The 27,008-nt window shown below is 48.2% G+C and overlaps 1 protein-coding gene across 7 annotated transcripts in view; it reads right to left on the reverse strand.

The window, feature by feature from the left end:
• Positions 1-26,739, reverse strand: part of SLC7A1 (solute carrier family 7 member 1) — an 82,051-nt gene extending 55,312 nt beyond the window's left edge. For 2 of the 7 annotated variants that reach the window (XM_037003898.2, XM_037003897.2), the window contains exon 1: positions 26,400-26,739. The gene's annotated coding sequence lies outside the window, so the exon portion shown is untranslated. Of the gene's footprint in view, positions 1-18,232; positions 18,551-26,399 lie in introns of all 7 variants that reach the window. The other 5 variants (XM_037003891.2, XM_037003890.2, XM_073228731.1 and 2 more) reach the window with 4 other exon arrangements.
• Positions 26,740-27,008: the final 269 nt, after the last annotated feature.

The raw sequence follows: 27,008 nt of genomic DNA on the forward strand, positions 1-27,008 counted from the left end.
AAAAAACAGAGTCCTCAAAAAATTAAACAGACCAATTAAACCCACCAATTCCACTCCTAGATACATAAACAAGATAAATTAAAGCAGGTGTCCACATATACAAATGTTGATAACAGCATTATTCATAATGGCCAAAATATGGTCAAACGACCCAAATGCCCATCAATGGACGAATGGGTAGCAAAATGTGCTCTATCCATACAGTGCAGTGTTGTTCAGCCTTAAACAGGAAGGAAATTTTGACACACACTACAACATGGATGAACCCTGAAGACAATATGTACCCTAAGTGAAAGAAGCCAGTCACAAAAGGTCACATACTGTGTTCTTCCATTTACACGAAATGTCCTAAATAGAGACAGAAAGTAAATTAACGGTTGCCTATGTACAGCTGGGGTAGGGATGGAGAAGAGAGAATATGGCTGCTAATGTGTTCAGATTTCCTTTTAGGAGTGATGAAATGTTCTAAAATTGCGGTAATGGTTGCCTAATTCTGTGGATAAATGAAAACCCTTGAATTTATACTTCAAATGGATGAACTTTATGCTATTATATTATGTTCAGTAAAGCTGTTTGAAAAGAAAAAAGCTAAGAGGTGCCCAATTCACAAGCATGTTTTCTCTATTGACAGTGCTTGGGCAGCTCCTAGAACTTCCGTTCAAGTTCTCCTGTTAGAGCAGCATTCTCCTACATACTTTAATTCTTCTTCAAGTCAAAATTCTATGATCTCTCCTCCAAAATCAGTAATTACAGCTCTGGCTGCAGTTGTTAAGAAGATCTCCACTCTATTTGCAGAGCCATTTACTATATGTAACAGTCATTTTGCTCCGAGAGTTTCGTCAATATGAAATTAACTTCTATTTAATAAACCTTCCCTACAAGTACTGCTTCATCTGACATTGTTACACTGCAAACATAAGCTCCGGTTTTAATGCATAGTTTAAATATTTCATGTGACAGGGCACCGAATAATAAAACTGAGGAACAGTGCAGCATCTGTTGGCTTAAATAATATACTTACTTAAGCTTTTAGCTCAAGCAGGGCACAGGGGAGAGGGAACGCACCATGTGTGTGCATATGGTCTGGGACCTGCCAGAAAATGGAAAGGTTTTAAAAGGTAATCAGAAGTAAAGATCCTCAGGTAGTAAAAAATTGAATAAGGTCTCAGGGCTAGCATACTATTTCCTAATACTATTAAGGTTCACTACCAGGACAAATAAATAACCAGTGAGTCAGGAAAAAGACATGCCCAACTCAGGGAATTGGAAGGAAAAATGTATGGGAGGCAAATTTTGGGATCTTTCTGAACTGAATGTTCGGAATGTTCACGAGGCTTGGTCCACAGCCTTTTGTCTGCCAAGGCACACCTGGCAGGTGAGTTCATGCTACTCTCTGGGGCATTTACGAGCTCTAGGTACATCTACCTGCACGTTGGTGTCAGCCCACTCCATGCTGCCCAACAGTGTGACAGCTCTGAAGAAACCTATGAAGACACATGAGCCTTGGATGCGGTCAGCCCAGTTGTTACCAAAGGGAATTAAATTAGGCAAGCACTTGCAAGCCTTGGCCTCTGAATTTCTGCACTTTTGACAGACTTAATTTGTTCTCCTGGGGCTAAATCGTTGGCTGTGTCCCTACAGTTCTACAAAGCTAGGGAAATGTAATGCACAGGAAGCGGTTATGGCTCCAAAAGGCTCCCAATTAGGGGATGCTTCCCCCCCAGGAGGGGGTCAAAGCAGGCGGGGCACTGCACACACCTGCCATTTATCAGTTAGCTCTCACTTTATGGCTCTGTCCTCTTTTCTCCTCTAAACCATTTCTCCTCTACATTTACACACAGTATCTTCTTAAGGCGCTTCTTGAGAACATTTTCATCTTGTGCAAAACAGTCCCAACAGGCTACATTTGAGGTAGGAAATAACCAAGGAATGTCCATCCTGGGAAGGAATTATAAGACGACCTAATACATTCCAAGCCAGGTACTTGCACACCCTCTTCGTGAACTTTTGCTATCTGTGTCACAGGCTTGCTATTGTTTACAACGCTGTTCATTAAAAAGAATCGGCCTGTTCATGATTCACTTTTTTTTAGAAAACTGTATTACTCTCATAAATGGAACACTACCAATATTATCTGAAATCAAATATTAAACTCAGCCCCCTTACCCAATGAGAATGCCATCTGTTTCCTTCAGGGGCTAATGGCCACCCCAAAGGGTAGTGAGATCTGGATGCCTCAGACATCCGTTTTTTCTAATTAGAATTTAACATTTTAAGATAAAAATGTTTGTGCATTCCCTAAATTCATCATGCACCCAGAGCTCAACACGGTGAGCTCAGGGAAACAAACATCTAGTCCATGAGTTGGCAAACTATGGCACTTGGCCCATTTTGCATTGACCACAACCTAAAAGTGGATTTTACTGTTAAGTTTGTGTTAAATCATTTTTAAAAAGAGGAAGAGGAGAAAAAGGGAAATTATGCAGCCCCCAAAGACTAAAACATTTGCTATTGGCCCTTTACAGACCAGCTGTGCTAAGTCCTAATGTAATCTGTACCTTTATTTTACCAATGAGGCGACTGAAGTCCAAATACACTGAATGACTTAGAAGTACTTGATACAAGTCTTCAGGCCTCTAAGTAATTAAAGGAATTTTACCAAAGCCACCAGCTTAAACGCTTTCAAAGTGGGCCTCTGTCCAATCATTTTGATTACATTTTAAGAATGTGGAGTCTTATCTAAAGCAACCCAAAATGCTGAGGCTGCACAACTTTCTAACCTGTCTGCTCTCCGATACCCCAAATCACCTCCTCCATTTGCCCCCAGAACTAGCCTCCACCCTCCACTGTGCTGAGGCTCACCTATGCCTGTGCATCCCGGGCTCTCTGGGCACCAGGAGGAGGCGAAGGAGGCCCCTCTGATGGAAGACCACCCTCCACACAGCCAGCTGTGGTCAATTCTCTCCAACCCCCCAGGCCCAGGGTGCTTGGGCTGCTCAGGGGACCCACCGCCACCACACCAGGTTAGTTACACTATCAGACCACCCCTCCACCCCTCCACCTGCCTTTGCTAGAAAGCGTCACTTTATTAAGTGCACCCCACATCACCCAGCACGAGAGTGCCATCTGTTCCTTGTGACAGCCTCAGAGGCAGGGAGCTCTGGATGTCTGCAGCTGCTGATGCCCCAGGAAGCGGGCCCAGGCCCCCTCCAAGTGCAATGCCTCTATTACATAACCGCTAAGCAGGACGGGGCCTTAGACCACCTCGTGATTTGCTCTCCTCCATTAAAGCACTCTGCTTCCAAGCTATCCATGCCTACCTTAATCTCAAAAATGCCCAGAGATTACCAAAACTAGTTATAACAACACACTGCATTATAAAAATGTATTCTTTAAAACTCTTCCACTGATTTTAATAAAATCTGAGCAACTGGTATGCCACAGACATGCGCTTGGTCTTCCACATGCATAGAAATGCAGCAACACTAATTTTATAAATGAGAAAATGGCCTCAGAGTCTCTGTGGTGCTGATGAGAGCTCTCAATGGCTGACACAGGAGTGGGCCTGCACCTCTTTTACTCAGCCAGTTCCCTGCCAGGATCCACCTCTGCGGGTGATCAAGCCCTGCCGGTGAGCACAGCAAGGCCACCATCCGCTCTGTCCGCAGCCACTCACATTACGCAAATCAGGTTAAAAGAAAAGGCTGGGCCCAGGCGCAGAAATTTTCCTGACCTAACACAGAAACTCCCTCATGGCCTTGTCCACACAGTCACATTGCCTGGGTTGGCCTATAATGTGAACATAACCAGCAGCTCCTACCTCACTGTGAATCCCTGGGCAGGTGTGTTCAAGATGCTTCTATGTCACAAAAAGTTCACCTGGCAGGGAAGGCCTGCAACTCCTATCAAGCTACGGTATTGATTTTGTTGAAGAAAGAGCACTTGGAATGGAAAATTTTTTTCCCATGTCCCATTTTCTATTTGCTGGGTGATCTGGTGGGAATCAGAAGACCTTGTTTGTCCCTGGCTGTGGGATCTCAGGAAGTCACTCAACTCCTCTGTTTTAGTCTTACCATCTGAAAACTAGGATGATGACCCTTACTTCACCTATTACTTCCCCACCCCCTCCCACCCTCTTCCCTACTATAAACCAAGAAACAGAGACGCAAGATAGAGGTTAAAATCTTAGATGAAACTGGATTCAAAATACGGCAGGCAAGTTACTTAACTTCTCTGAACTTCCTTTCTTCCCTCTACAAGATGAGGAATATAGTAATAGCTACCTCAGAGTTTGGGGGAGATTCAAATGAATGAATATATGCAATGCACTGGACAGCACCTGGTACACAGCAGGTGACGTCCGCTATTACCAGGAGTTTCTTAACCTGTAAGAGATATTAATAGCCAACTCCCAAAGGGCTGTGAAGATTAAGGAGGTGCTAAAAATGACTGTGTTTTTATTATATGAAGGTATTCTGTAAATGACAAAGCACTATATATGCAAATGTACAGCTTAGAAAAACAAGGTTATTGTTTATTTTAGTTTTCACCAATTCAGATAGTAGAAGGCTTGAGGGCTGTCGTCTAGAAATATTTAAATTGACTTAAAACTCTTAAAAATTTAACCTACATAAAATCTATGAATATATATATATACCCACAATTAATAATGGCTGAGTTTTAACCGCTGATTTTTATTTTTAAATATTCAAATACCCTGGTTTCTGTAGAGCTAATGACCTCTGTCCTCTGCTGTGTGTGTTGGAGGGGGAGGCGGGGGGACCAGCAGTGACCAAAGCCCTTGCAGAACAGCAGTTTGTTTAGGGCCCAGAACTGCTCAGTGCCTCCTTTCGGAGTGAGGTCATGTGGTGCAGGTCATGGGTCACTCCTCTGGGACCCCAGCGCATCCTCAGGCTTTTTCACCTGTTTGGCTCTTGGGCCAAATTTGCAAGTTTTCGCTTTCACTTAGAAAATGAAATGCTTTGCTCTACCTGTGCTACCACAGGGGCAGCTTCTCTGATTTCTTCGGCTCTCAGCTCAGGCAGAAAGAAAATGCCCAGTTAAGAGGCAGCTTGCGTCCTTCCAGGAGGTCTGGGTGTTCACAAAACCCAGTTATTTGTTTTGCCAAACTGTGTATACACTGGATGGAAATGTTTGTTTTCCATGTCTCACTTTATGTCTCTGAAGACAAATGATTAAAGAATAATTTTAGGGCATTTGTTTTCCGCTCATCCCCTCCGACCTGGTTCTATCAGGCAGCCTCACTTCCTGCCTTTTAACTCACATTTCTGTCGGCGGATCATCCACTCTTCCTTGTTGACCTTTATGTGTGCAGTGTTGCTTCGAAACGCATCTTCAAAGGAAAGGTCAACGTGAAATGTCACGGGGAAGGATGCCGGCTGGCTGGCCAGCGGCCAGAGCTGAGGCTGGCTACCTGTGGGGTGTGTGACACAGGCGGGGAGGGCGCTGCAGCTGAGCCGCCTGAGCCCCTGCCAGCCACACCTGAGTCCAGGGCAGCCGGGTCACCAGCCCTTCAGGACAGGGCTGGAGTCCTTCCTCTGAGAGCTCCTTACTGAGTGTCCGCACCGCATGCACACACAGGAACTGCAGGGGGCAGGGAAGGCTCTGTGGTCCCTGCCCTCAAGGGGCTTGTAACATAACAGGGGAGAGAGGACGCAGAGAAAGAGGGTACAGAGGGAACACAGGGAGGATTTCAGAAAGAAACAGGGTTGGGGAGCTGAAGGCAGCCACCAAGCAGTTACTGCGACAGGACAGAGGGGCTGGAAAGGAAAGTGAGAAGACAGATGTGGCAGCAAGGGAGGAAGGATCCGACAGGCCACTGACCATCAGAGGCAAGAGACGGCAGTGAGACGAAGACAATTCCAAAATCTCAAGCCTGGGTGACTGGGAGACAGAGGATTTATAAAGAAGTAAGGTCAAGGAAAGCCAAGTTGGGCAGCGAATCCCACCTGCAGGGCTGAAGTACTGAGTTTGAGGTGGGTGAGACCGGAGGCCGCCCCTGGGACCCTGCCAGCGGGTCTCCACCATTCCCCCACTGCTCCGGTTCCTAATACCCCACGTGATTGGCAGCATATAAAAGCAGCTCATTAGCAACACAACACACCAGTGGTGGGTCACTCCTGGTGAACCGGTGAACCAGGTCACCGACCATACCAACTAGAAACAGCTCCTACACACAACTGACAAAGGCCAACTGAATATGGCAAAAATTCAAATGAGCAAAATTTGATCTAGGAAAACTGGACTTGCAAGGAGTAACTGCCACAAGAGAAACAGCTGCAGAAGGTAAAGTCAGCAAAACCTGCGGTGGATAAATGGCTGATAAATGCAGAACACCATTCCTGAAAATTGAAATGGAAAATAATTTACCCTAATGAGAACAGTTTCAGAAAAATGCAAAATTTAGATGATGTTATCTATGCTCTATGACTTCAGCTGAAGTCCACTCAGGGAAATGTTTTCCTCAAAAATTCTATTGCAATGATACTGCTGATAACATAGTTACATTCACAAAAGGAGTCAAAATATCCTCAGATCAAAAAAGTATGTTAAAATGTCCTGTGTCAAGAATGGGTGGAAATGTCCGGCAAGCAGGAGGGTATGTGAGAATCTGAAATGAAGACTGCCCGGCGCCTGGAGCTCATGCAGAGGTCAGTGCTGACAGGGAGAGAGCCCTCTGGGAGAGTGTAAAGAACTGCAGGAACAACCACATTGTGGAGCCGAAGAAGGAAGTGTCACACTGGTGACGGGAAAAAGAGCAACTTTAAAATAGATGGATTTCTATGAAGTGAAGGAAGGAGTGTAGAATGGTGTGTCTCCTTGAAGACACACCCTCATGGTTCAAAGTGTGCCAGGAGCCAAAACACAGAGGGCCTAGACAGGACCCTGGCATGGAGCTGCCAGATCAAATATAGGACACCCAGTTAAACTGGAATTCCATGTGAACAATGAATAATGGTTTGGTGTACGTATATCCCAAATGTATCATAATCATACCCCACATATTGCCAACAAACGATCTTGTTAGTATAAAAAAGTTATGCTAAAAAACTATCCGTTGCTCATCTGTAATTCGAATTTAACTGGGCATCCAGTATTCTTAGGGCGAAATCTGGCAACCCTAGCTTGACATTGATGGCTCAGGCCTGAACACCTCACCCCACCCTACCCTCTCCTTGCCCCTGACCCTCAGCCTGAAGACTTCCAGGCTGCCACTCTACAAAGGCATTTCTGCAGACCTGCGGTGACAGCTACGCACGCCCTTCACATACTGTACACGGAGGAAGCAACAGAGAAGACAAGGAGAGAAGCTGGAGGAAAAGGCAATGGCCGACCATTCAAACAGTTCATATTTCAGAGACACAGTGGGGTGATGACTAATGACAGATTGTTAGATTACCTAAAGAGAAAGATGCAACTGTGAGCGGTTTTAGTGTTAACAGTAGGGGCTTAGTTTTTAGATGAAAATAGGTGGTAAGAGGCTGACTTTCTCTCTAGGTAGCTTAATCATGAGAAATGGTGCAGAGAACCCCCAAGGAGGTATGCCCCATAAAAGCAAGTACTTTGGCACCTTGGTGCTAGTGCCTGCAGGCACCCAGCCAGTCTTTGTTGAATGAATGAATACTACACTTCTCAAAGAATTTGAAGTCTTAGATCACTATTAAAAATGAAAGTCTAGAGTAAATCTTAACAATTCATGGCACTCACCACAGGAGCTAATAGCCTTTGCTCTCTGACCATCTGTCAGTTCAGATTGTCAGTAGTAGAAATCTCAAGTGTCTCTGCTGGGCCTAAACCAAGCAATGGAACAAAAACACCTGCTATTCTGCCTGTCGAAGCACATGTTAAGATGCACATAAAGAACGCAGAGAAGAAAAGCTACCACCTCCCAAACTAAAGCAGATTTAGTTCGGAACACATTTTTTTCTGTCCCTTTTGTTTAACTGTTGTAACTGTTCTTTAGTTACGGGAGAGCTTAACCAAACAAACATCTAAGAATACAATTTTCTTATTTATACATAAAAGTGTTATCCAACCCTGCACCAATTTCCCTTGATCTATGCTGGAAGAAATCCCAGACGCCTTACCAAAACAATAAACTTTAAAAAAAGAGGGCAACATATATTTTTAAAAGGAGCATTGCATACTGTATCTAACTCAGGATAAACCCCCAGTATATTTCGAATTTTTAAATAAGAACCCTTTATGTGCTTTGCTGCTGTGAATTTTTCTTTCTGCTAAAAGGCCCTAAACTTAGAATTTACAAATTGCACCTGGACAGAGTAAAAACTATTTATTTTAGCTTTTGGATATGCTACCAGTTGGCATTTAAAAAAAATGCTATGCTCTGATGCTAGACTTTTAGGTACTTTATGATGGAGCTAAAAGACTAAAAGCAAGTTCATGTACAAATTAAACCAAAGGGTTTTCATGCCAAAAGTTTACATTTCAAATGGACTCTATGTTCTTAGAACTAATGTTTCCAACTTGGCCCAAAGGAATCTACCTCTGTCCTCACACGGGTGACACTGGTCACTTGCCAACTGCCTTGCAACTTCCAAGAAGAGACCTATCAGCCTGTAGCTCCCCATTCCAAGCTGAAATAAACTTTTTATTTTTAATTTTCACCAAATGTTGTTAATGTTCAACGTCGCCTAGTGATCTTGTGAGCAAGAGCATAAACACACGGGACTGGCAGAGTCAAGAAATGAAATGCTTTCTGCAGGTAGAAAGAACCAGACAGGTAAAACTGGCCAATTTTCTAATAACACATAATTAGGTGATGCAAATGACATGGTCTTAAAATTGGGGTCGGTCACTTGCATTGTATCATTGCTTCCTGGGGTCCAAAATTCTCCCTATGTTCTACAGGCTGACACCAATAATACCAATTTCAAATCAAACTTACACATCGTAGAACTGCAGAACATCGGAGCTGGAAGGGGGCTGGGAAGTTCTGGGCTGTCGGCTGCACCTGTGCTGACCTTATCTGTTCATTTGCTGACCAAGCTTGTTAGATGAGTGCACTGTGTGTGGTCTTTCTGGACAACAGATGCATCATCTCTACGAACGTTAAAAAGTTAACAGAAAACTGAGGCGTGAACTACAAAGGAGCTGACACGCACTGCCCAACTGAACTGTCCAGTGTGCAGTGCGAAGGCCAGGCTGCCTGCTCGGTTCTCAGACCCTGGCAGGTGGGGTCCATCTGAAGGATGAGGAGAGCAAGGCTCAGAGCGGACCCCTGTGCCCAGTCAGCACTGGAGCCAGAGCCGGAAGCCAGGTCTGCCCGGCACCGAAGCCCAGGCTCCTCCCACTCCCACCCAGGCAGCTCTGGGTCAGAGGGGTCTTGGCAGCACCTTGTTCTCTCCATTGCTCATTTTTACACTATCTAAATGTAAATGCTAATATGAAACTGCACAAATTCTTGACAGTGAAATTCAAGGCCAATTAAAATTCTATACATAATGCAGTCTTTATTTTACCTGGGCCTGCTTTGGCTAAACATACAATGAAACTGACAGCCAACGGGGCTGAAGGCTCTCTTCCCCTGGGTCTCCTCCGCAGCCACCCTCTCCCCAGGGCTGACCACCCTCTCTTTGCCCCTGACGGTGTCCCGGGCTTTCCTCCTCAGCCCCAGCCGGGCTGCACTCTGGCTCTGACTCTGTACATACAGCTGGGTTAGGGCCGGTCAGAACAGGGCGCCACGTGCCAGCACCCCACCAGGGGGTCGGAGAGGCTGCAGAAGGCATAGAGCAGCTCGAGAAATAACAGGGCACTAGCTGAAGGGCAGCAGTGCGCAGGGGCAGTGGCTCTCTGAAGTGCCCAGCGAGGGAAGACAGGGCAGAAGAGGGTGCCTGGAGAGAGCAGGGGCATCTCCTTGAATCTGGCCCCAAGAGGGGGCTCCTACTTCAGGCCAGAGGGCTGTGTCCACCTTGGGGCAACTCGCTTCACAATGACCAACAGATACTGTAAACAAGACCACGTGGATGGGTGTCTTAGGCACCAAGTCTGTCCTGCTCCTTTCGGAAATACCACACGGTCCAGATTTAGATAGCCAAGAACAAAAGAAATCACATCTTGATTAAACCTGGTCTCCTCTGACCACGAATCCTGTCTTTGGAGAAGTCTTTTCTCGTGACAACATTTTCAAGAGATTCCTGATAAACCCTGAGCATCACTGGCTCCCATGTGCCACGCAGCTATTAATCATGTTGAATTCACTTCCCTTTTCCACCTCCACGCCCTCCAGTTCTGTCCGTTGTTACCAGCTGTGGTAAGCACTATGTGCTTTTTATTTATTCTAAGACATTCGAAGGTTCTAACAAGGGACCAGCTCTGACTTTCAGACTGGTGGATCCATCTGTGGCTCACCCTGTCAGGGCCTGCAGGGCTTTAAATTCTGATCACACCTCTTTCTCATGGTATTGCCAGACTGGGCAGTCCCAAGTCTTGCGGTTCCCCCTCTCCCACCCCCAAACAAGCAAAGGCTTCTTTGGGACCTGCAGACTAGAAATTTCCCCTCTTCTGTAACACAACCTTTACTGGATTTCTGTCCAGAGAGCAGATATTTAAGACATCTGAAGTTAAGCCGTACAATCAAAGTCTTTTTTGCACATTTGACTATTTGCCATCCTTTGTCCTCTTCTGAACCTCACATGAACTTGATGGCACAGCTGCGTGTGCGCTGCGCCCTGCTCAATGCCAGGGCGTGTTACTTTTATAGGGCACATCTGCATACCTAAGTCAGAGAGCTCTGTCATCAGCCAGGTCCTGCCCGCTTAGGCAAATCTACAGGACCTTGGGCAGATGCCCTGAAGGAGCTCCTTGAAGTTGAGGCCCTTGCAAGGTGCCAGGGGCCCCACTGTCTGCCTCCAGGATAGTCTACCCCAAATGCAGTGAAGGCTGAGGAGTAGCCGCAGAAGGGAGGCTGTTCCTGAGCAGAGAGCAACACGCAGCTGGGACCATCCACTTGGCACTGCTATTTCTTCCTGGACGTCAGGTGCTCCGTGCACCCTGAGGTCCCACCAACAAAGATCTGATCCTTCAACACCCCTGTACTGGGTCCCTGTCACAGCCCATCAAAAGCTGCAAACTTACAAAGAGTCGCATTTGTCCTTTTCTCCACAGGTGGTACCTGGTAGCAGGAAGAACCTTCCTTGTCTTTTACACCTTTAATAACACCTTTTTCTTTATTCGGCTATAGAGAAGTGTGTCTCTGAGAGGAGGCGGGGGAGAAGTAGAAGCAACAATTCTGTGAAGGATATCCGGGCAGAAGATGGCTCTTTCTGGGTGTCACCGTCCAGAGCTGGGCTCTGCCACTGCCCCTGGGGCCTCCTCCTAAGCTCGCGGTGGGTGGGTGAGCACAGACAAGCTGCCTGCTTTCTCCTTTGATGGGGCCTGCAAATACTCTGCTCTCTGTGGCTGGCTGATCCTTTTGAAAATAACCTCCCTCCAGCTTCCTTCCTGCTGAGTTCGGGGCTGAAATTTCTCATGGCCCAGTCCCGACACTGCACAACCTCCACAGGGGCCACGCCACGTCACAGGAGGCTGCTGCCCAGGTGCCCCCGGCTGCCCCGCTCGGAGTTCTTGCCCTCGTTTATGGGGGACCATGAACCCACACACAGAGCATCAATCTCTAAGTGCTCACTCTTCCCAGGGTGCACTGAGGAGACACCCTCCTCGGACCAGCACAGGCCCTTCGGAGTAATGCTGGGATGTGGTGCAAGTCTGTGCAACATGTGGGCACTGGTTACTAGATGCTTTTTATTTTTACAAGAGCCCATCAGCTCCTTCTGGTCACACTAGCTGCCCCATTTCACATTCCTTAGCTGATTCAGGCAAAGTGACACTTCTCAATCAAAACCTTTGTCATCATCCTAACACCAAGACATTCTGTCTTCTACCATGTCAGGTTACTACTGTTTCCTCTCACAATACACTTTTATAATGTGGACACCAAACCATTGTTGTTTGTGTTGTTCTTTAGTGGCTCCATAATCATGGAATGTCACCAGTTTCCTGCTCAGGGCCAGAAAACCCGCCAGAGGGTATCCTAACCAACCACTTCTGAATCCAAAAGCAAAAAGCATGGCCTGCGTGCTCTGTCCTGTCCGGATCACATCAGTCCATGGCTAGGCCAGTGGAAGGCAGGCCTCTGGACTTTCGGACCATGTCTTAGCCACTGAGGGGGAGGCAGGCCTGGGGACACAGTGGGAGGAGGCTATGATGATTCCCCAGGAGGACCGAGGTGGCTGGGAGCAAGGGACAAAGGACTCTAACCCCCTTTCATCAAGCCTCCTTACAGGCCATGCTACCCTGTACTTCACATCTGACCTGCTGGCACATTCATAATAAACATTCCCAAATTTGCAAGTCAGCCCATCGTGTTCAGACAATCCACAAACACACACGGAGAGGGTAGCTTGTGCTGGGTGCCATAACCTTCTCCTTTATAGGCCTTTGTCACTCCTTAAACATGTCTTCACTTCCTTACCTGGCTGCTCTGCTGGGCGGTAAGGACAAGGCCCCTCAGCTGATGGATTTTCCCTCTCTGCCAAGGTGATGGCTGCTGAAAAACAGGGTGGTTATTCCCCTGCCCAAATGCAGTTTCACCGTGTGAGGCACTGCTCATCTTAATGCCTGGTGAGATGAATAAACAATGTACAAGTTTCTAGAGACTGAACAAAGTAAAAAAGGTGATTGTAAGGTATCCACTACATTGGTACATGAGGTGCCATAAATAAAACCTTTCCCAAAGAAACAATGCCACTGTGGGATTTCAGAAAGGCAGTACATGCAGGGTGCCAGCTGCAGAAGCTTGCAAAGGGCACAGGTACCGGGCCCAGTCTGTCCCCACCATGCCCTGACCCTGCCATCACCACCAACACTTGCAGGCCTACCAGAAAGGTCAGTCTTAGTTCAGTTTTTTACAGATGTAATCACAAGGCCCAATCTCTAAAGAAAAAAGTAAATGATGCTTCTATATTACTACTTAACAGAAAGCCTACGAATGACCATGTGAATTAACGAATCAGACAATGTAGCAAAACTGAAAACCACATCCCACTGAATAACACCCCATTCCCTTAGCTCCCCCCTCCTGGACATCCCTCCTGGCCCTGTGGGAAGGTACAAGAATACCATTTAGACTGAGGCATTTGGAGGACTTTGGATGTTTTCCCAGCATTTGCGGTGAAACATGGGGAAACAGGACCAACCACTTCCAAGCTATTTAAGAGACTGATCTATGTTGCCTTCTTTCTTACTCTAAATTTCCCTATGCAAATATGTACTAGGCACAGAGCTTTTAACTGGCTAATTGTCAAATGCAGCCAAGTTTTTCCCTGACTATTCAAAGACAAGCCCCCCCTCAGCTGTGTCCAGCACCTCTGGGATCCTGCAGCTGGGTGGGCCCCACCATGAGTACCTGTTACCTTTTGCTATCTGTTCCTACAACTTCTTCAGAACCAAACAGAAATAAACTGCAAAGGGACCTAAAGCCCTGTGGGCCCACCACCTCAAGAAGTGGTATCCCAGCTTAAGGCCTTCTGAGCAGGGGACACTGGGACACCACTTTCTGCCCAGCCCTGGCACCTCCATGCCCGCCCTGCGCACGTCTCCCCTGCCCTGCCCCTCAGTTACAAGGCTCCTGACATTCCCCTCTTCTGTTAAGAATTTCCTGACTAGTAAGAGAGAACAAGTAGCAACTTCTCCTGAGCCCATTGTATCACTCCTCAGCCTTCCGGAGGCGTCACTGCGTTCACACCTACTCCTTTACTGGCAAAGTAATGACACGTGTATGTGCAACCTCTGGAAGGAGATGTTTCACTGGCAGGAAGCTCCCTGAGGGCTAAAGCTTAACTTTTTTTACACCAATCCTAATTATAGCTGACATGTATTGAACACCGGACAATGCTCTAAACTCATTTTATATATTTAATCCTCAACACAGCCTACAAAGTAGAGACTTTTACTTTCCCCACTTTTCAAGTGGGGAAACTGAGGCACAGAGCTGCAGATGGTCACGCAAAGAAACCTCCTGAAATGGGGAGGGCTGCTGGCCACTCGGCTCAAGCATCCCAAATCGCAGTGGTTAGTTAGTTCTTGCCTCTCTTTTTGTGCAGTTCTGCCCCTTCCTCACTGCCACAGCCTCAACTATCAGTTCTCCCCACAGTTGGGGCCCCACCTACACAGTCTAGCCTGTCGCTTCCTATCTGCTCGTGGCTGCAGACAGATAACCAGGCTGGTCAGGAATTCATACACGAAAGGGTCCCACGCCCTGCGCATCCCAAAGGCACTCAAGTAAATGGGAGCTGGGACGGCAATTGCTTCCATTCCTGAAAGGGATCCTTTGAGCACCAACTCAACACCAGGCACTGCTCCAGACAAAGAAGCTGGCATGACGAATGGGCCCAGGCCCTGTAATTCAGGGAGCACGTGGGCCAGTCAGTGGGTGGCGTGGCCTCCCCTCACTAGTTCCAGGCCCCAGTAGTCTTAGAGATGCCAGTCATTCTAAGAGATATTGGGGGGCTGCTTAAAAATGCCCTGCCCCAGACCTACGGAATCACATCTGTGCTTCAGGAAGAGCCCAGGGGAGGATTTGTATGCAGCACTTGTCTAGATGGTTTAAAGACACCTGAAGTCTGACTTTAGGATATGAAAGGCACTATTACATTATGCATATTATGCAAATTACTTAACATATATATACTTAAATATATTCATTTTTCCCATTCTTAATACTTGTTGCTCTTGCCATGTCTATCCGATCCATATGCGTGTATCTACCGATACGCTTTTTAGATAGCGGTGGAGGAGCGGGAACAATGAAGCCTGTCACAGAATCCATCCAGTGTGCACAGCACATCTCAATGTCTCCTGTTTTGTGTGCTGCATTTCCAGGAGCAAAACACTACATGGTTAGTCTTGTCCTAGGTTTTCAATCTTTATTAGTGTATCGTTTGCATCTGCAGGTGCAGGCCTTTAATGAGGTCTAGAACTAGCAGGGAGGGCCCCGGGCCTTGGTATTTCTAAGAAGCAATACCCTTGCCCACACAAGGGAGGGGAGCCATACCATCCTGTTAGCTCCGGGAAGCCTAGCAGCAGGGCGGTTCTAGGAGAGGGAGGGGACCTGCCATTTCTGAGTCATCACTCTTGAACTTGGGGCAGGGCTGCTCACTCCCACAGTGCCTGGGGGTGGCGGTGCAACAACCCTCTCCCTGTCGTTGCTCCCAGCACCTCTCCACGGCAAAGTGCTATTTCCTTTCCACACACAGGCACACACCTCACTGGAAAGAAACCCCTGACTTGATGACAGTGGGGAGTCTGAGCTAGCACCCCTAAGAGACTAAATTTCCCCCTCAACGCAAAGGCTCTCTAGTTCTGGATTCAGCAAGGACTGCCTTGCTCCAGGCAAGCTAGTTAACAGGCAGCCAGGAGCCACAGGAAGGTGCTATGAATTTGTCCTGGGGAGTGACTTCTCCTCCCCAGCTACTGCCTCCACCCCAGCCTCTGCCCCCACTCAAAATTGCCCAAGACACCTAAGGTGGCAATGTTCTCACCGTGACTCATCACACCACAAACCTGAGAGAGTCTTTCAGCAATGAGGCCTGAATCCTAGTGCAAATTACGTCTGATAGTTTTTCAAAATGTTAATTGCACCAAACTCTGAGACTAGTGAGATATTCTTCCCAGTTCAATACAATTACTCAAAGACTTAATGAATGTTCTTGCCTAATATCTTCCAAGATTGCCCTCTAGGGAGAAAGAAATGTCTTTCAACAAAAGTTTAAAAAAAAAAAAAAAACTAGTTGCTAAAAATTTAAGGTTGTTGATTTCTGGGGAACATGCTCTGCAATTATTACAGATTATCTCATTTCACTTACTATCAACATTTAACAGCATAAAATCAAGTTCAATGCTAAGAACTACGGTGGTAATATTTTAACTTATAGATGAATCTTTAAAAGACTGTAAGGACTCTGGGTTCTTATAATAAAGGCACTTGTATTAAGCACAGTAAATGAAAGAATTTTATAAGAAACAAGGACAGATATTTATATATTGTTCCAATAAACTAGGCAATTTATCTTGTTTTAGTTCTATTATGTCACTAAGCTCTTGTTCCCTACAATCAATTCTCTTGATTTACAATTGTTTTACAAATTATATACACAGACTTGTTACTTAAAGAATATTTATTTTCTAAGCCAAAAAATAAAATATTCAAACAATTCTCAAGATTTACATTTAGGTAAAATCCATTCAACCTTTTCAAGGAGAACTATTTAATACACAATTGCTATTGCTAATATTAAATTTTCAATACTCTCAGTTCCATTATAATCTAGACTTAGGAGTTCAAAAAGTAGTATTTCTGTAAGGGTATCTTTTCTCCCTCTTTTTCCCACAAACCCTTAACTCTGAAAGAGAAGGCTCACCTTTCAGATAGTTCTTCCTCCAATCACACTGCATAAAGTAAATTTAAAAAGTCATAGTGCTGAAATTAACAAATATTTGGGGCATCTCTGATAAAATAACACACAGCCTGGCCAGGCCACCTTCAGAATGCCAGCACATGAGGTCAGCTGAGGACAGAGCTACTCCGGCCTACATCAGCAGCAAAGCCCAGCAGGAATCCACACAGGTCTTGCCTTCTTGGGAATCATCCCAAAGAATAGTGTCCTCTTCAGCCAGAAACCCTCCAATCACCACGAAAAGATCCCTCTACCCCTTGGTTGCCTTTGTCCAAACCAGTTTGGATAGAGAGTTACTTCCCTGCCCTAGTCCAGCGAACCTGAAATTCAGGACACTGCAGCAGAGCGGCAGGAGGGTATGAAGACTGGCATTGCCCAAGCCTGGCGGTGCTTGCAAAGTGCAAGTCCACACTGGGACTTCCTTTTAAAACAACAGAAAAGAATAAAAACTATGAGAGGGCACTGCAGGTACGAGAATGGGGACTGCTTCATGAAAACTAATTTTAATCTAATTATGTAAGTCCCTGTGTGTATGCTTCATCACTGTGTAAATTTATTTCTCAGTGTAGACTGCAGCCAATGAAGTCTGAAAGCCAGCCCCTTGGGAGAACCAGCGAGTGGGTACCAGTAGCCCTACCCCAAACTGAGCCCAGAGAGAAGCCTTTCCAACACCACGTTTCCAGAATCCTGTGCAGACGGCACAGTGGAGAGGCTGCTAACCGAACTCTGAAACCTGAGTGCCTGTGTCCTTCCAAAGGAGGAACACAGTGACCTCCCCTGGGAGAAGGATGGGCAGCTGTCACTCATCCTCACTACACACAATCACCAAGACCGGGACCGTTTTCAAACCTACCCTCCACTGCAGTTCAGAATGAGATGTCACCTATTCTTAAAGAATTCTATCAGTCAGAAATCAGGATGACGTACAGCCAGTGTATCTTTCTAGTACTGATGCCCCAAGATAAGAAAGCCTGGGTAAATCAGGCAAAAATTCTCAACAAGACAGGACAAGCTGGTCTGATGGTAAATTAGCTACAGAGTTATGCGGGAAGATGCTACAATTTTACCCCATTGGTGAAAACACCTAATAACCAATCCTGGGAAAAACTTAACATTCAATACCAAAATTTCAACAGGATCAGATTATTCCAAAAATAGGAAAGTCAGAGCCACTCATTCACAGTATGATTTATGATTTGTTCCAAAATACAGAATGTGTACATATCTGTACCAAAACAGAACATAAACCCCAATAATTTACTGTTCTTTCCACCTGCCAAAATATTATTTAGCTCAAAGACATTCCTCCTTTAAAATACACTGTTTTACTAAGTATGAAAATATTCACTCAACAAATATTGGTTGAGTACTATTTTAAGTGCTGCATACACAGCAGTGAACAAAACAATGTCCAATTTTAACAAAAAAAATGCATATTTTTTCTTCCTGTGCAAATACATATATCTCATGAAGGTAACACTGAATATGGAAAATTGCATCCACATTTTTTTTCACCTTTAAAAGTAAATTTTTTTCCCATAAGATAAAATGTTCTTTGAAAAACACCATTTTATTGGTTATATAATATTCCATCCTGGATGGTGTCATAATTTGCCAAAAGACATTTCTAAATGCTTACTGCAAGATAAAAGCACAAACAAGAGACATTAAATGCAGCAATGCTAAACCGAGACTTAGGAACTTAAGGGAAAAAAAAATGGAAAATCCAATCTTACCAACTTACAGACCCAGGGCGGTGGACCTAACGCAGTCACTGTGCGCCACATTAAGGTCTAATTTGTGAATCGTCCTTTATAAGCCCTGCTCCTCCTTTGATCCAGGAGAACATTGTCTGCACAGAACAATACGTTTTCATTTCAATTTCCCTTCTTTTTAGGAAAGGAAATGTTTGCACTTCAAAGGGCTTCTTTGAAGAGCAGCCCTCCGGTGCTGGCCCATACAGGTTAGGAGTTACGTGGCCTCAGCGGGTGTGCACCATCCAGGCGGCTGCCCACCACTGTCACTCTCAAGGACAGCGCCTTCAAGGAGAGAGCCTGGTGCAGGAGAAGAAAAAACAAACACATGGAAAAATACTTGAAGCTTTTGATCACAACCTGCAAAGGCCCTTTTTCACACACAGTGTAGACTGACAGGCAGGGAAACTGAGGTATGATGGGAGGGGTGGACAAGGTGATAGCAGCTTCTAAGATAAACCAGCCCAGAAGCTACACTTGGTCGGGGCCCCTTCCAGGCCAGGAAAAGTGGGGCCCCCCTCAGTATTTGCTGGTGATGATAAAGGGGACAGCCCCAGTAAGGGGAACATAGAAGCAGGACCAGCACCTCCTACCACAGCGTTGAAATCCTCCCCTAGGAAATTCTGAGCAGCACAGTTGCTAACAAAAAGCAAAATGCACTGTTTATAGTTTCACCCCTCATTTCTCCACTGGCCCGCGGGGAGGAGGCCAAGAGGTTCAACAAATGCAAGTCAAACAACCATATTGAACAACCACGAGACACTTGCCATTTCTCTGATCGAGGGCCATGGCCATCCTTAGTCTCTGCTAAGGCTAGGCAGCCAGAACTGTACATCAGACTAGAGAGGACCTGCAACATTTCTGAATAAGCTCGGGGTATTTACGGATGATCTCCACCCTCCCCCACCCTCAGGGGGTTAAGTTCACCTGTGCAGGTGGGCAACTGCCCAAGTGGTAGGCAGGGGCAGGAAACACACTCCGCTGCCACAAGACAAGAAGCCTGGCCCTCCCCGCAGCCCGAGGACTCACTATGGGCTCCTGCCCTAGTGTCTGGGGTGCAGGTCTAGGAGACCAGGTCACCCTGAGCTGTTGTCTTCCCACCTCCTTTGTGCAAGCCCTCCATCTGGACAAGTTCTAAGTCCCTGTGCTGGAATTATGGATGGTTTTTATTTTTCCTTTTGCTTTGCTGTAGTTTCCAAATTTTTCACAATAAGCATCCTAACTTTTAGATGCTTTTTTTTTTTCTTAAACAGGCTTATGAGATGGACCATAGATCCTTTGGAAGAACCCTTCCCACAAAACAGAAAAAAATCATAGTTATAAAGGACCTTATTTGGATAACTCAAAGTTGCATTATAGACTGTGGACTAGGTAACAATGCTGTATCACTGTTAAATATCCTGACTTTAGTATCATACTGTGACTAGACAAGAAAACATCCTTACTCTTTAGAAATACACACTTAAGTATGTAGGAGTAAGTGAAAGGGCTTGATGTCGCCAACTTACTCTCAAATGGTTCAGGAAAAAAAATGCATGTGTGCATGTGTGCGTTTGTGTGTGTGTGTGTGTGTGTTGTGGGTATAGGTAGATGGGAGGATAAATAGAACAAGGAACAAAATGTAAACTGGTGAATCTGAGAAAAGGGTCCACAGGAGTTTCTTGTGCTACTCTTGCAACTTTAAGTCTGAAATACTATCCCAAAAAAAAGTTGAAAGAGGAAAGGAGAAAAGACAAAAGGCAGGAAGGGGTGGGAAAGTTCTCCCTGTACCCGGCAGCATCTGCCATCCGCACAGCAACATTTCTAAGCTGCAGAGTTGCTGTAGGGTAGACGGGCCCTTGCTGCTACCCCTGACTTACACAGCTCCTGCCCAGCTTTACAAGGGTGTCCAAGGAGTGCTCCCAAGGAAGCAGACGCGTCCCCCACCTCTCTGCCCTATAGACGTCAGCAAGTGAGATCCTGGGACAGGGCTCCTACTGTCACTGGTCTTCATCAGGACAGCACGCTGTGCTGAGAAGGAAGCCTACTCTTCCCTATAACAGTCTCTGGTTCCCACAACACGCCTGCAAACAGAGGGAGGTAGGGCACAGAGATGCCTGGACGCAGATCCAGGATGGGGCTCCCTGTGACCTGGACAGGAAGTTCCGCGTGCAGCCCAGCTCTGGTGATATGAATGCCGAACTACTGACCCAGAAAGAATGCAGCCCAGCCTCCGTCACACACACCAGCTCCCAGCTCTGGCCACGTCCCAGCACAGCTGTCCCAGGGACAGCAGAACTCCAGCTGTGCCAGAAGCCTGGGGACTCAGAGACAAAAGAGCTGTCTTCAAAGCCCACAGACGGGAATCAGGGCCAACAGAGGAAAGAAGCAGGGTGCTGGCCAGTGGCGGGCAGCAGCTCCTGCTCCCGCAGGACTTACTCAGAAGCAGGAGGGCTGAGGGTCTTCAGGTCTGTATGCTGGAACCCCAGGGCCTGGCACTGCCATGCACATGGCATGCCGGTACACGATCCCCAAAGGGCCAGAGCCCAGACCAGGCTGACGCCCAAAGCCATACAGCACTCTCAATGCCGGAGGCACTGGGTTGATTCAAATGCTCGCTCTGCCACTTACTGCCTACCTGTGTGCCCGTGGGCAACCTGCGTCACCATTTCCCCAAAAGTCAAAACTGCAGAACCAATCCCTGAGGGCTGTGAGTATATGAAAACGTATAAAGTGCCAGGTACACGGTGAGCACTACATACATGCCTGTGAGTCCCGACCTTACACAGCCCCAGGGCCTCTCCCTTCCTTCCTATTTGCTGTAACAGACTTTGGTAAATGGTACTTGATAGGCAGGTAAGAAGATGCACAGAAGGGACATTTCCAAGCCAGGATCAACTAAAAGATCAGCCCAAGCCCTTTCACGGGCAGGAAGGTAACCATCGCAACGGCATGATGAGCTAACTCTGAGAGGGTGCTCTGCCCCCTTCTCACTGCCGCCTGCAGGGGATGTGCCCACCAGCCCCAGGGGCGGACCAGGGATCCTGCACTGCCTCCAGGAAGGGATGAAACAAGGTAAAAAATGGACACTGCCCTGTTTGGGGTTTTGGTTTTTAAACCCAAAGCCAGGCTAACTGGGACAAAATGTCTGGGGGCCAAGATGACTGTAACGTGGGCACACATCTCCCCACATGCGTGCATGCAGGCATACACAGCACTTTCTCACTCACATGTGCATACTTGCACGTGCAGGCAAGCCCTAAGAATGGGGCTGTGAGCTCTGCTCCCCAGAGGTGTGAGGAGTGGCCAAAATCAAGCTGTGTGGATCTGAGACCTAAGGGAACCTGCCCCCCACACCCAAGGAGGAAGCTGGTGCCCAAAGACGGAACGGCTTCGAGATCACCCAGGCAGTCGGGAGCAGCACAGCCCCAGAGACTGGTTCCTTCTCCCACGGCCCCTTCCCCACTGTGGCAAAAGGCCACAGACTGTCCTCCGTGACATTAGCTGGGAAAGGACCGTGGTACAGAGAGCCCTCCAGGTGTAAAGGGGACAATGGTACAGGAACTAGGGTCACATCCGCACACGCTGGACGGGGCTGGCAGATGCCCCAGGGCTCAGTGTCCGCCTGGTACCTTGGCATGACTCTGAGCACAATGAAGCTGTCATAAAAAAATTACTGTTCTCCACATCTAAAGCAAAGAACGGAGCTTTCTCCCCACTCCCACCATAAGAGTTAACATTTATATTAAGCGCTTGGTATGCGCCGGAAGTCCTTTTAAGTGACTAACAAGGATTACCTCACTTAAATCCTTTCAATCCTCTAAGGTAGGCACTAGAAGCCAATAACGCAAGCAATATGGAAAAGAATGTCAGTGTGACTCGGAGAAATACCTTAGACAAGGCACTGATCCTCAAAGAAGACGGCACTCTGAGACCCAGAGCTTTCTTCAAGAGGCACCGTGCACCAACTCTGGCCCACGGTGCACGGCCCCGTGCAGAGCTCAGGTCGGCCATACGGAGCAGAGGCTGCTCCCCTGCAGACCAGAGTCGGCACTGCCGGATGGCACCCACGATGCAGACTCACCAGGCAGGGAGCACGCGGGAGGCGTGCAGGAGCCACTCCCAAACAAATGGGGCAAAGATGTGCTTGTTCCCACAGTCAGGAACCTCCTCTGAACAAATATTCTGCACAAAGCACTACAGCAGAAACATCCAATGTTAGGGAAATAAAACCGTCCTCTGGCCCTCCAGAAAAGGGAGGGAAAAGGTGACAATCCACTCAGGAGAAAGGAGAGGCAAGGCAGGAATAGACTCATCCCACGAAGGGAAGGGCCATGCTCTCTCCCACCTCCTCATAAATCCACCTCGCAGTGGCCTTTAAAGGTTCCCCCGTGCTGGATTTCCAGTTGCCACAATCAGAACAGTAGACTAGAAACAGAAAGAACTTATTTCATGAAAGAAACCTAAATGGATCAATTTGGTACCCTTATTCTTCCCAAGAATACTATGAACTTCATGTTTATTAGCTTCGTTATGGTGGGGCTGAGAGGGAAGGCTTCCCCAATCTATAGATGGAGCAGATCTACAAGGTTCAGAAAGCAGAAACGACTTTCTGGAGACTGAACCCAGATCAGCAAGGCCCGGACTCTGAAAGCCCAGGGAGGCTCTCTTCACAGCCCTGCTCCCCCCCCACCCCAGCCCTCAGCTGCTGCAAGCAGCGTGCTGCTGTCAGGGAGATCATCACGGGCTGCACTGGTGCTCTCAAGGTCTGTAGCCCCACACAGACAGCTCTAGCTCGTTTGTGCAGTTCGTTCAGCAAAAGTACCATCCCCACCATTCACAATAACCACAAGGAAAAAGCCAAATGAAGAACACTGGCTGGGGCAGGATGCGTGAACCTCGTGCCAGACCTAGTCCAATGTCCAGAACCTTGTCTTTTCTCCAGTCTGTGTTCCTGGGAAGAATGAACCCCAAGCAGCGAAAGGTTCACAGCTTCATCTGCAAGCTCCGCCTCTGCCGTGTGTCTGAAGGGGACGCCGTCAGAGTGAAGCACGTTTGAGCAGTCCACAAAGTCGTTGTGCCAATGTGTTGCCTGTCCTCCTAGCAGACTCAGGGGGCAAATGCACACTAAACCTGCCGTGTGAATTATGATGCCCTCTGAACAACTGCAGGGGAAGCTATTTTCAAGCTGCTTCGGAGTTGAGGCAGGAAGATTAAGAAGGAAGAGAAAGAAGTCGCCAAAGTTCACTACGAGGCTGACAATCTGCCATGAAAAGATGCTCCTTCTCTACTGACTGGAAGAGACCTTAAATCCTTGGGATGGATAGAACCTGAGCCTGGCATCCAGTGGCAGTGGCCTAAGTTAAGGCCCAAGAAACCCCTGGAAGGCAGGTGCCCTCAAGGCCAAAGAATGAGAAAGCAGGCACATCAAGTGGCAGAGAGTCCCCATCCTGGCCATGGGACACACCCCAAGGTCAAGCTGGCCCCTGGAGAGTGGCAGGGGAGCACAGGGAGGCTGCAAGCACCAAGAGATCCCCAGGTTAGGTGTGAGAAGGCAAGAGAGAGCTAGATGGAAGGGAAGGAGGCCACCACCCTGCACCTGGGAAGGGCCCCAAGAGGGTAGATCTAGTTCAGCCCTGTCCCTTGAGGATAGAAGTGTCTAAAACCAATCAGTGTGACTTTAAAAAGTCCTCCCAACATGCTCTTCCCCACCTCTCTAATTCCATAGCCCCACTCTACCTGGAATCCCATTTGACCTCTTTCACACCTCAGGTGGAACCCACTGGCAAATCCTGTTGAGTCTACCTTTAAAATCTACAGAAGGAGCAGAATTCAACCACCTTACATTTCTACCACTGCCATCTCAGTCCGAGCTGCCATCATCTTTCACAGAAATGACATATGGTTTCACTCGCTTGTGTACAAATAACCTGGAGTTGGGTTTTATTCCAGACTTAAGTTCCAAGTCTGAACTTGTCTCCCTGCTTCCACGCCTGTCTTCCCACCTCCTCCTCCCCCCGGCCCCAGCTCTCCTCTACACAGCATTTGATAATAGACTTCTCGGCCCTCCACCTCACTCAACGTAAAAGCCAAGTCCTCATGGCCTATAGCAGCCACCCTCAGCCTGAATGGAATTGTGGTAAAGAGAGCCCCCAGGCTTGAAGAGGCCAATCAAGGAAAAACACCAGGGTCCCATCTGCAGGTCCTGCCCTGAATGAGGGCCAAGAGACAGGAAGAATGATGGACAGCTATAAGATGCCTCTGGCCCATCTCATTCCAGGGCTAGAGAAAAATGTTTCTCTCCACAGCAAGGACATACTTATTCCTGTTTCAAATTTCTCCCTAGGATTAATAAACCAATACCTCTAAATGCATAGTTAACAATGAAAAGGGATTAATTCAATTAGACATAACGCTGGGCCCTCTAACATAATTACGTATTTTTTACTGGTCTTAGTAGAAAAGAAACTACGGACTAGAACAATCAATAAACATGTACTTAATTCCATCAAAGAATGGAAGTTTCAGCCAAATATAATTAACATGTGTCTTAGAATTTAAGCTCCCCGAGGTCAGCACTCTTATCTTTCAAGCGTTTTTGCTTCTCAAGCAAATAATTATATGGGAAAAAGCACCCACATGTCTCAAATCCAGACACAAACAACTAAGTACATTTCTGATCTGTTAAGTTCTGTCCTGTTCATTAGTCAAAACTTCTTTGGCACTCTTAAGTTTTATCTGCAATGATTAATCATGATCTTAGTATGCTAAACCTTTAAAAGCTATTTTAATCCATTGTTGACATTGTCCCCTAAATTTCTGTTCTTATTGTGTGACTTACATACGTCCTTTTGTTCTAATGACAGAAGGGTGTGTTCATGAAAATTTAATGACAATTTCCACTGATACCAACTAAAAATATCACGGGGATAAATGTATCATGGTTTCCTATTATCTCAACCAAGCATATACGGCAAGAAATGTTAAGATAAATCTCAAATAAAGTATAATTCAGATGAAACACAATTAGGAAATTCACGCAGAGGCCAACATACACAGTTCCACTGGTCCAATTTTAAAGAACACAGTTTTTAGGGGAAAAAACCTGGCCCTCTCCTTTCATAACTAAATCTGGAATAAAATCCAACTTCAGGTTACTGCTACACATGCGAATCTGACGGTGGGTACTGGGAGTAAAGTTTTCTTCCAGAAGGCACATGTCCGGCTATCCCAATCATACAAGCCTACCACTGCTCCTATCTGGTTCCCACACCCACTGAAAAGGGGAAGGAGCTAAAATAAGCACGCTGTAGTAGTAACTAGAGCACAACGGCTGCTCTGTGTACACACAGGTTTAGAATGCCTGCCTGACTTGCCACGTCTGGGAAGTTTTCTAAGCAGAAAGAACACGCAGAGAATAGGTTGTCTTTATCAAGGCGGAAGTTCTCCCCACTCCAAACCATCTGGAAGGCTTGAAGAACCCAGCCTCTGCAGGCCAGTCGGGTCACAAGGAAGCCCATGCAGGGAGGTCTTCCCCAAAATAACCCTGGGGACCCTGTCAAGAGGTGTAGGCGGCCCAGGGTCTAGGGTAAAAGAAAGGTGGGTGCCACGGCCAGGGTGCGGGGGTGCCAGTGCTGTCCCCGGCGGGCCACCTGCCGCGGGACCACCCGCCCGGCCGCAGGGCGGGCTCCGGACCGTGGCTGATGACACATCGCGGACCTCGTGGCGGGGCGGGGTGCTCCGCACCGCGCCATGTAAGGGAAGGTCTCCGGATGTCTGCTGGTGCGACCCGCGCGCCCACTCCCCGCCCCCGCCCTCCCGCCCACCCCCTGCGACCCGGCGCCCGGGTCCCGGCAAGGCGCGCGGGCCGGCACTACCGCGCGGCCAGGTCGTCCACGCTTACTGCCTCGGTGTTGCATCATGCACCACGCCGCGCCTTCTGGGAGCCAGAATGGACTCCGTGGAGGGGCCGGCCGCGTGGGCACCGGGCTGCGCGCACACCCCCGGGCCCGCCCTGCCCTCGCCCACCCCGGGGATGCCAGCGCGCCAGCGTGGGACCCTCGCCACTCCCTGGGTCGCCCTCCCACGGCCCCAAGGAGCGCTGAGGTCCCCTCCAAGGTGACCCAGACCCGAGGAGCTGCCCTGGCGCCGGCAGGGGCCGGGCACTCACCGAGCGGGCAGGCGGCGGGTGACAGGAGACGCGCAAGACCGAGATGGACGGACTAACGGACGCAGGAAAGGCTGAGCTGACGGGCGCTCGGACCGAGGGGCGGAGAGCAGGCGTGAGAGCGCGGGGAGCGGGTGTCTGCCGGCCGCGTGCCCCGCCCGGGAGTCGCCTGGCCGCTCACACCTGCCCGCGTGCACTGAATGGAGCTCCGGGCGCAGGCGGGATCCGGAGCTGGGTTTCATCAGCCGCGCGCGCCGGCCGCCGCCCCGCGCCCGCCCCCGAGCCCGGCAGCGCCGGCCCGCTCCCTGGCGTCACCAATGGGAGCGCCGCGCGGCTGTTGTCGGCCCCAGGCGGCGGCCGGGGGCGGGCACGGCGGCCGGGGCGGTGGAGTCAGCGCGCGCCCGGCGTCCCAGCCTGGGATTTCCCAGGCGGGTGGGCGGGGCTTCCCGCCGCCTCCGCCCCGGCTGCCACGCCTCTTGTTTCCGTTTCTCCGCCAATCCCGCGCGTCTGTGTCCTCCGTCCCGCGCAGCCTCCACTGCGGGCGGGACCCGCGCTGCTGGCCGGAGCGTGTAGGCAGCCGACCGGCGGGCGCCAGCCAGCTGGCACCGCGCT

Source organism: Manis javanica, chromosome 1 (genome assembly GCF_040802235.1).
Source record: "Manis javanica isolate MJ-LG chromosome 1, MJ_LKY, whole genome shotgun sequence".
Lineage (NCBI taxonomy): Eukaryota > Metazoa > Chordata > Mammalia > Pholidota > Manidae > Manis > Manis javanica.